The following is a 9,834-nucleotide window of genomic DNA, read 5'->3' on the forward strand; positions in this document are numbered from 1 at the left end:
GGACCTTGGCAGTCACATTGCCGAGAAAAATTATTTGCAAAACAAAGTAGTCACCGGAATAGTAATTCCAGAAGGATTGTTACTTAGACAAAAATTATTAAGGCGGGAAAGTTGTATTAATTCTTAATCCTATTCTTTATGTTAACCAGAAGATATAAATAGATGAGGTAGGGATTAAAAACTATTGAAAAAACCATGTCATTATTTTCGTTGTCATTAAATACATACTTATGTGTTATTTACTTCCGAATAAAAATAAAAATAAATTACATTATATGTAAATTTCTTACATGGGTTTTAGACACAATACTACATACCCAAAAACTATAACTCATTCAAAAAAAATATAAATATTTTATTTTAATTTTATTTTATAACATTTTTAAAATTAAAACTAAGTTCTTGTTGTAACACCCATCTTTTGTGTGCTAAATTATTGTAAACCTAAGTTGAGTTAAATCTAGTTGTGATATCGTCCCTTATAAGTTAAATGACTGTAAACGTAAGATGAGGAAAGCTAGGTGTGCTACCCTCCTTTGTTGGTTAAACTATTCTAAACCTAAGATGAGGAAAGCTAAGTGATATGTAATATGAAAACAAAATGTGCTATTAAATAAATTAATAAAATAAATCACTTGCACGGTGGAGCACTAAGAGAGAGGAGGTTCTTGCCAAATCCCATTGAGGAATGGGATAGAGATGAATCTTTCATGATAAATCTTCTAGATGTGATTCTAGATAAGCTGGGATGGATTGGAGATCCATCAAATGGATGGGGGATAAATATCTATCGGATATAAAAGCATTGTGGGAGACAAAGGAAATTTTTTATGAGAAAAAGCCTTGTGGGAGATAAAGGCGATGTTTTCCAAAAAAGACCTAGGCAAATGGAAAAATCCATAAAAGCGGGATGACTCTAATGCAAACTAAATCATGAAAGAGGGTATTAAATACCCAATGCATTGATCAATTGAGAACTGTTGATCCTTGGCAAGAACCTCTAATCACAGGTAATCATAGGTTATTCATTGTTGGGTGGTGGTGCTCCTCCCTCCAAGTAAGTTTTTAGTCAGTATCACATCCGTGGAGTGTATTGTATGTTTCTCCCTATCCTATAAATGGTTGAAATTCCTTCATTTTATGTTTTAATTGTGTAGGAGAGTGATATCTTTGCATGATGAATGATTTTGATTCTAAGTTCGTAATTATATATGCCAAGGTACGAGTTATCTAATCTATGCATTGTGATGAAGTACACCTAATGAAGGTTCGAGTGTCAAGGAAAATAGTATGCCTCTAACTGATGTTATATTATTTATACATTAAGACTTGGTACATGTGAAAATTTATGGAGTAATGTTGTTAGTTGTATAATGAGGTAGTATTATCTATGCCCTCGATGCTCTATATCAATAATCTTCTTCATAAGTATATTTGATGCAATAGACCTAAAGAAATACTGTATTAAGTGTTGGTGGAGGGGTTGTCAAAGAGTTTAATGGTTGTATGCTATGATTTGTCTTTTTACTACAAAATGTAAATGGTTGATTTGAATTATAAACTCTCACAACTAGATCTAAACATCCTCATCCTAGTACCGGTTGGGGACACTGTAGGAATTCTTACATGTTCATAATAGATAATACCGTAGTAGCCTTGATTATGCTTGAAGTATGATGCATACCCATGCTAGCTAAAATATATGTAAGAAAATGTTCTATTAATGTTGCATGGAATATTGGATGAAGACATTAAAGTTGTTGTACGGGTTGCATGTCAAGAGAGCATGTGATATTACGCTGAGGGTATATGATTCTCTACCTTGATATTTCACAGTAGTTATGATACTTGCCTAAGTGGACTCCTCATGCTGTGAAATCTTAACTATAACTAAGACAAAAAAATTAAATTTATGGGGTCTACAGGTTATTTTCCTCGATAGACTAAGGAGGTTAGTATCGGACTGAAGTTAAAGCATGGAGGCCTATTACGGACTAATCCACCTATGTAGCATTTCATTAACTGGTTTTTAATTACAAAGATCCTTATAAGAAAGACGAAGCTCGATTTAATATATGCATGGTGATTTAATTGATTTAAGAAACCAAAATTAAAATTCTATACATAATAAGAAGATGTTGATTAAAGTTCGATTTTTGAAACAAACAACATGGGGATATTATTCCTTAAAGATGGAAGCCAATACTAAAGTTGAAGAATATAAACCTTCCATATATAATCTAGGGATCGATTGTTATGGGGAACATTTTGGGTAAAATTAGATGGCATAAGAAGCCTCGTTCCTAGTGATGAATCTGAAGATAAATATACATATCAGGACATAGTTATAGCAGTCAATACACTAACCATCCCAACAATATTCCATCTCGGTCAAATTCCACCTAGCATGGATTAGCTCGTCATTCAAATGCATGCAGCTTGCACGGCTTGAGAATTTATTTCCAAGCTAGAAACCATCACAACCCCCATCTTCTCCAAATGGTCCTGTCGGAAGTGGTCAAACTCTTCTTCCTCCCCATGCAGAAGAAAAAAATTAAAAAATATATAAAATAAAATAAACGAAAAAACCAAAAACAAAAAAAGGAAAACCAAAAAAAAAAATCCAAATGACAGTTCAGTCTGGAAGAATTGTCGATCGTGCAATAACAAATAAGGACGATTTTATTTGGGAGCATTAATATCTATGTAGTCAAGTTGTTACCATAATGGCTCCTAGTTGTTGTGTGAGAAATATAGGGTGCTCATTGTTTGTTGTCATTTCTTCTACCGTCTATTCATTGTCACCTTCTAAAGCCCCTACACCGCAATATGGAGGTGATAAATTTATCAAAGGAGAAGCTTGGCCATAGGAAGGATTGCTGCAAAAATAAATGTTTTTGTGAGACTAGAAGAATTGTAATACAAATGCGTGATTTTACTTATGAAGTTTGAAATACTAGCTTCAAATTCTTATTGTTTATAAACCAAAATTTAGATTGTTAAATAATATAGTGCCACAAATACGAATTAATACTTAGCATAAAAATCATATGCTGTAATTTGGGAAGAGGAAGGTAAAATTTCTGTCGATAGTTAGAAGTGGTAACAGTGGGATTGGGTGCAGATTTATTAACAGATTGATGGATCATAATTCAACTATCTCAGCAACCTAAGTGTGGTCCAATATGACGTGCTTATGCACATATTGTCTGTAATTATTCTTTAACTGCCATAGGTGTATAAGCCATGCCAAAGCGGAGACTGTGGCTTTCATTTTGATTTTATGGAGAAAATCACCTTAGAAAATGTTGTTTCCTGTTTTTTTAGTTGCTTTACCCAAGGTGTGAAGGAATGAAAAAAGGGTGGATAATATCATTGGGGCATTATCATCATGAGTAGGATAGAGTATCATGTAACGAATTGATAAGGATGTAATCCAATGATGATAGTGTGTAGACCACCACACAAAAATCTCGGCTGCTGTTTACTCATTTGTAACATTGTTTCCTTGTTAAAATATTCACTGTCATGGGATGACTATTATCCTAAGTTGAATTAAGAAACATCCTTTCGATCTGATAAAAGAAATGACACATCAGAAAATGTCGAAATCACTATCACTATATTCCTTTAGATGTCGATCAAGTGGCTGCACTGTTCCATGAGGATCGAAGAAAAGCCAGAGCTCATTGTTGCCTTTGATAATCTGTTGTTTACTCATACTATTTCCTTGATAAGACTATTTCTTATTTTTAAATACTACTTTTCAGCCGGTTTCACCACAATCTCGAAGGGATAAAGGAAGTTGTAGCAAGGCTATTTCTTTTTTATCAAGTTTGAATGCCTATTTTCCAACTGAAGACATTGGATAATGATTATCGTCATCGGTGGGATAGAGTTATCAGCGCTTGACTTTATCCATACGATAAAAACGTATAAAAACTGGAAGGATGGATACTGTCATCAAACGAGTGCTCTATCCATCGATGTGGATGGATACTGTCATCAAACGAGTGCTCTATCCATCGATGTGGCGAAGCTACTCATAAGTAAGTAAGAAAGCTCATTCTTTGTAGACCTCATTATTCTCTCGAGACAACATGGGTCAATATTATTTTCTTTAGTCAATTTGGTTATGTTTGAATGAGTTCACACTATGTTAAAAATTGTTCTCAAAATCTTCCTTTTTTATGGACATTACGAGCTCTTCATAGCAGGAAAAAATTTGACACGACGTGAATTGATACACAAAGGCGGAATACGTGCTAATTAGAAAACTACACAATGGTAGAACGTGTGCTGATAGGGTATGGAAGCTTGGTGTCTACTTGGTATTTACCATTTTCATGCCAAAACTTGGTACTTGAGTTCCAACACTCTCTTTAGAAATTCTTCGGTGGCTGCATCTTAATGAAATGTTTTTGCGTGTAGTCCTTTTATTTCTCATAATCTGTGCAAAGAAAGGTTGGTGGAAAAGCGCATAAAGTTGTTTTCTATATATGGATGTAAATTTTGTCACAACCACCGTTCCTGCACTTGCCATGAGAGGTGTTGATTTTGCTGAGACCATAACAGTATACAAATTTTCCTTGCAGAATTTTGCTTGCTGAAATGGATGTCGTCACCTGTGTAACTCATGTGTTATGTGATGGGCGCATACCACAAGTTACCTATAGTTAGAAATTTTAGGAAACATCAACCTACTTGTATATATTGAGTTGGATTATCTAAACATTGGAATTCAATGAGGAGTCGACACGAATATGAAATAAAAATGTGAAAAAATTGTAAAAATTTAATTATCCAGAACATTTACAGTAGCATGTATGTAAACAGGAAATGAATGAATCGTAGCGACTACATGTTGTTAAATCAAGATCCCTATATCAAAACGTCAAGAATTCTACTGGTCATGCGTCAGTGGATTAAACTTAATAAGTGTTGGTGCATGGGTGGTTTTTGGATGCCCATGTTGAAACTACAATTTCTATTCCTTGATCCTAAGATAACAGTTGACGATCATCAACGCGATGACCTAAATTACTTCTACCTGTTTGTGTGTGTTTTACCTATGTATTTAAATTTCAAGGCAGCTCTCTCCCGACTGCTTGCAAGATACTCAAATTGTCGGCATTAACTATCAATATGCACACACAAAAGTTGAAAAATGGTCGCACATGTTATTATTCCCTGCTAGAATATTTCATGCTGTTATAACACATTCATTACACTAAAAGGAAGACTTATTGAGGTATGCAATGGTAAATATTCCCATGAATAATGTTAAATATTATAAAGAGCATGTAATATTATGAAATGGCATAATTATTTTCCAATATAATTCACCTATATACAATGCATATATAATTCACCTATATACAATGCATTTTGGAGTGTAATTTGTCCTTAAACAATGATCTAGGCATTGGATATGCATACTAGTACCTATAAGTATTCTCATGTACCACAAATAAATCAGGCTAATTAATAAGAAGCAAGTCCTAATGCTTTTGATTGATGGAAGAGAGGTGAGGTTAAGCTTATAAGTATCTTCTTAAGGGTATGAAACTTTGCAACATAAGAGCATACCTTAGTGTATATATCTGATCTAGATAAGGTTCTAGGGTAATATCTAACCAATATGAACCCTTCCAATTTGGAAAAGAAGTTGAGACATGACAAACATACTTCTTATAAGAAGTAAAAAGAATAAATTATTCTTTGAATAGTGATGATATGCATATTTAAGAAAAATAAAAGAAGAAAAAATTGGTGAATAAAAAATAAATGGTGCAATTGTTGTATACATGCATGGCTAAATAAAATAACCTAATACTTGAAAGGATGATTGTATAATAGAGAGAGTCCGGAATTGTATCATTATTTTATTATTGTGTAATGAGAGATATATCCATGTATTGTCATGAATTGTTTGGTATGTGTTACCATAGTCTCTCTAAGTGGCCATTCAATTACACATGTTTTGAAGAGGATCATGCTTAATATCCATGGATAGTAATAAATCATACGAATCTTCCATGTAAGAACTTCCTAATGAATTCTCGTATTGGTTGTGAAATTGTTACTAAACCTTATGATTTCTTACATGTTTAAAGAAAGCAAAAGTCATTGTTCAACAATCATAAAGATGTTGGTTACCCCAATGCCTATTAAGGGGGAGTATGTTCTGTAGAAGGAAAGAGTGTGATTGACCTAATGATTATATTGGTAAAGTAGTGTGGAGTTGTTGTTGTGTTGTGATAGACTGTATGTTTTGTTGCTTGGATGTTGGACATAGTGGTGTTGTGCAAGGATTGATAGTTTGTGACTTGTAGAATCAAGTTTGTACTACTAGCGATGCTTACAAATAGGCATAGCATGTAAAAATTTGGTTTCTTCCTCCAGGTATGGGATTTGAATTGCTTGAACTATATTGAAGTTATATTTGTGTTAGCATACATGCTTGGGTTGTTATGTGCCAATAATAAATAAGCAAAGTATGCATGAATAACTTATAACTATGTTTAAGAGACAGGGAAACTTAAGGTTATTAGTCCTTAGAATGAGAAAAAAAATTATATATATCTATACATCTATATCTATATATATATATATATATATATATATATATATATATATATATATATATATATATATATATATATATAAAAGTTGTTATAGCAGTGAGTAAATGCCTTCAAAGTAATGTTGTTAGATTTTGTTTAAGATTAATAACAAGTAATGCATATGGAAGGAAGATATGATTACTTGAGTGGCACACTTACACATGTTGCCTTCATGTGTGAAAGAATCACATTTTTTATATAAAAATGGACTATGATAAGCACCAGAAAATAAATTTACCATACTTATTTGAGAATATGTGGTAATTGACTCTCGTCAAAGATTAAATTATGGTCATCATGTTATAGGAACAAATTATAAATGATATAATTGCTATGGAAATATTATACCATGGTAAAGGTTTTCAAGAAATAATGTTATGACGTTGAGAACATATTATAGTACAAGACTATATAACTATACAAATTATCATTCAAATTAATCCTTTGATTAATGCATCTACTTACAATTTGATTTTTTCTTTAGTTGGAAGAAAGTATGCTTAAGGGGAAACTTAACTTTAACATATTTCGAGGACATATGAATCTTTTGATGGATATGCATAATGGAACATATAAGTATCCTTGAGTACAAACCATGGTAATTGATGAAGGAGCACAAATGGTATGGATCACTCGGTCAATTAGATGGTATCTAACAATCTATTAAAATAGGTTGATATCATATAAATTGAAATGCATAATTTGTACCAATAAATTTTGAGAGGTTCTCTTATTGGATTGCCTTGATAATGTGTCTCGATAACATAAGAAATGTTGCGTAATTCAAACACAAAGCATAAAATAGATAACTCATCTCTTGATTAAAGGTGATTTATTGTTAAAGAGGAGCTAACATGTAAGGACCCTAAGATCATAAGCACTTACAACTAAAAGGGGTGTAGGATTGAACATAGTAAAAACTTTCAAGTACAACTACACTAAGTTATGCATGGCGAACAAGTTTTTGAGGCATGCAAAGGGCAATATTAAATCATATGGGATGAATTATGATCTCATAATTATTAAACTCTCAATCTCTGAGTTAATAGTCTACTTTAGAAAATTAAGCATAAGGTATGATTAAGATGAAAATATGCATGAGTATAATACTATGCTACTAATATTGTAACCAAATGAAATCTGGAAATGATTTGCACTTCACATAAAACTTTCTTAGATTCAGAAATGAACCATGTTCATGGGAATTCCTTATAAACTAATCAAGATTGTTCTAATTATTAGAAAAAGATAAAGGAATGTTTGGCATGATTTTAAGATAGTAGAAAACATGTAGTTAAAGCTTATGTCATACAAGTGATACCATGAGGGTGGTATGATGGTTTCTGGCACAGATAGTACTATGTACAAAAGTACATACAGTACTCATATGATTACATGTGTTACATGATTGAAATATGATATGTATATACCTTGTGTATAATCTACCTTGTGTGCGCGTATGCATAAATACATTGGGTAGATGTCTCTCATGGCAACTGACCTCAAGGTTACATAGAAGAAGGAAAGTAAGATTCTTATAAGTAGCGAGGGTTAATTGTAGTTTGGCATACATACGCAATGAAGAATATATATGTTGAATATATATATATATATATATATATATATATATATATATATATATATATATATATATATATATATATATATATATATATATTGTTATGTGAACTAATCTATTATGACATTGTAAGCATATTGATGAGGAAAATATGCTAACATATGTGTTGTATGCACAGAAACCGCAAGAACCACATGTTCAACAAAGAACACAAAGGCTTGGAAGAATACGAGATGTGAACATTCATTCTTCAGATAAAATGAAAAATGAGCAATATTTGCTATAGTAATATTAAGTAACAGATTCTCATATGTATCATAGTTAAAATTTTGCATCTATAAATTCTCACAAATGGTTTTAAAATAATGTTATGGGTAGCTATGAAAGAAGAACACTCCTTGAGATCAATGTAGCTATGGAAGAGGAACACTCTTTGTGACCAATGTAGCTATGGACGGGGAGCATTCTTGGTGACCAATATAGCTATGGAAGAGGAGCAGTCCTTGTGACCGATGTACATCAGAAAAGTAGCATCACATGGTAGAGGCATGAGAGTTGTTGATTGAGAAACCAACTACATGTGAACAAGGACATGATGCAGTGATACACCGAGAACAGTGTAAAACTTAAGGGGGGGACTACGTAACACCCCTCCCTTGTGTGCTAAATTATTGTAAACCTAAGCTGAGTTAAAGCTAGGTGTGATATCATGCCTTGTAAGTTAAATGATTGTAAACCTAAATTGAGGAAATCTAGGTGTGATACCCTCCTTTGTGGATTAAACTATTCTAATTGTAAGCTGAGTAAAGCTAGGTGATATGTAATATGAAAAGAAAATGTTTTATTAAATAAATTAATAAAATAAATTACTTGGCGGGTGGAGCACCAAGTGAGAGGAGATTCTTGCCAAATGCGGAAAGAGATGAATCTTTCACGGTAAAGCTCATAGATGTGATTCTAGATAATCTTGCACGGGAGATAAAAATACATCGGATATAAAATCTCTGCGAGAGATAAAGGCAATATTCTATGAGGAAAATCCTCGTGGGAGGTAACGATGAGATTTTCCAAAAGAAGTCCTAGGCAAATAGAAAAATCCATAAAAACAGGATGCCACTAATAGAAACTAAATCATAAAAGAGGGTATCAAATACCAAGTACATTGACCAATTGAGGACAGATCATCCTTGGCAAGAACCTCACCTTGGGGGGAATCAAAGGTGATTCATGGTTGGGTGGTGGTGCTCCTCCCTCCAAGTGAGTATTTAGTCAGTATCACATGTGTGGATTGTACTGTATGTTTCTCCCTATGTTACAAATGGTTCCAATGCTTTTAGTTTATTTCTTTAATTGTGTAGAAGAATGATATCTTTGCATGATGAATGATTTTGATTCTAAGTTTGTAATTACAGAGGCCAAGGTACGATTATCTAATCTATGCATTGTGATGAAGTACACCTAATGAAGGTTTGAGTGTCAAGGAAAATAGTCTGCCTCTAACTTATGTGATATTATTTATAGATTAAGACTTTGGTGCATGTGAGAAATTATTGAGTAATGTTCTTAGCTGTATAATGAGGTAGTATTATTTATGCCTTGCATGAGCTATATCAATAATATTCTTCATAA

Source organism: Pinus tabuliformis, chromosome 8 (assembly GCF_031772625.1).
Source record: "Pinus tabuliformis cultivar Carrire ecotype Pingquan chromosome 8, CPIR1, whole genome shotgun sequence".
NCBI lineage: Eukaryota > Viridiplantae > Streptophyta > Pinopsida > Pinales > Pinaceae > Pinus > Pinus tabuliformis.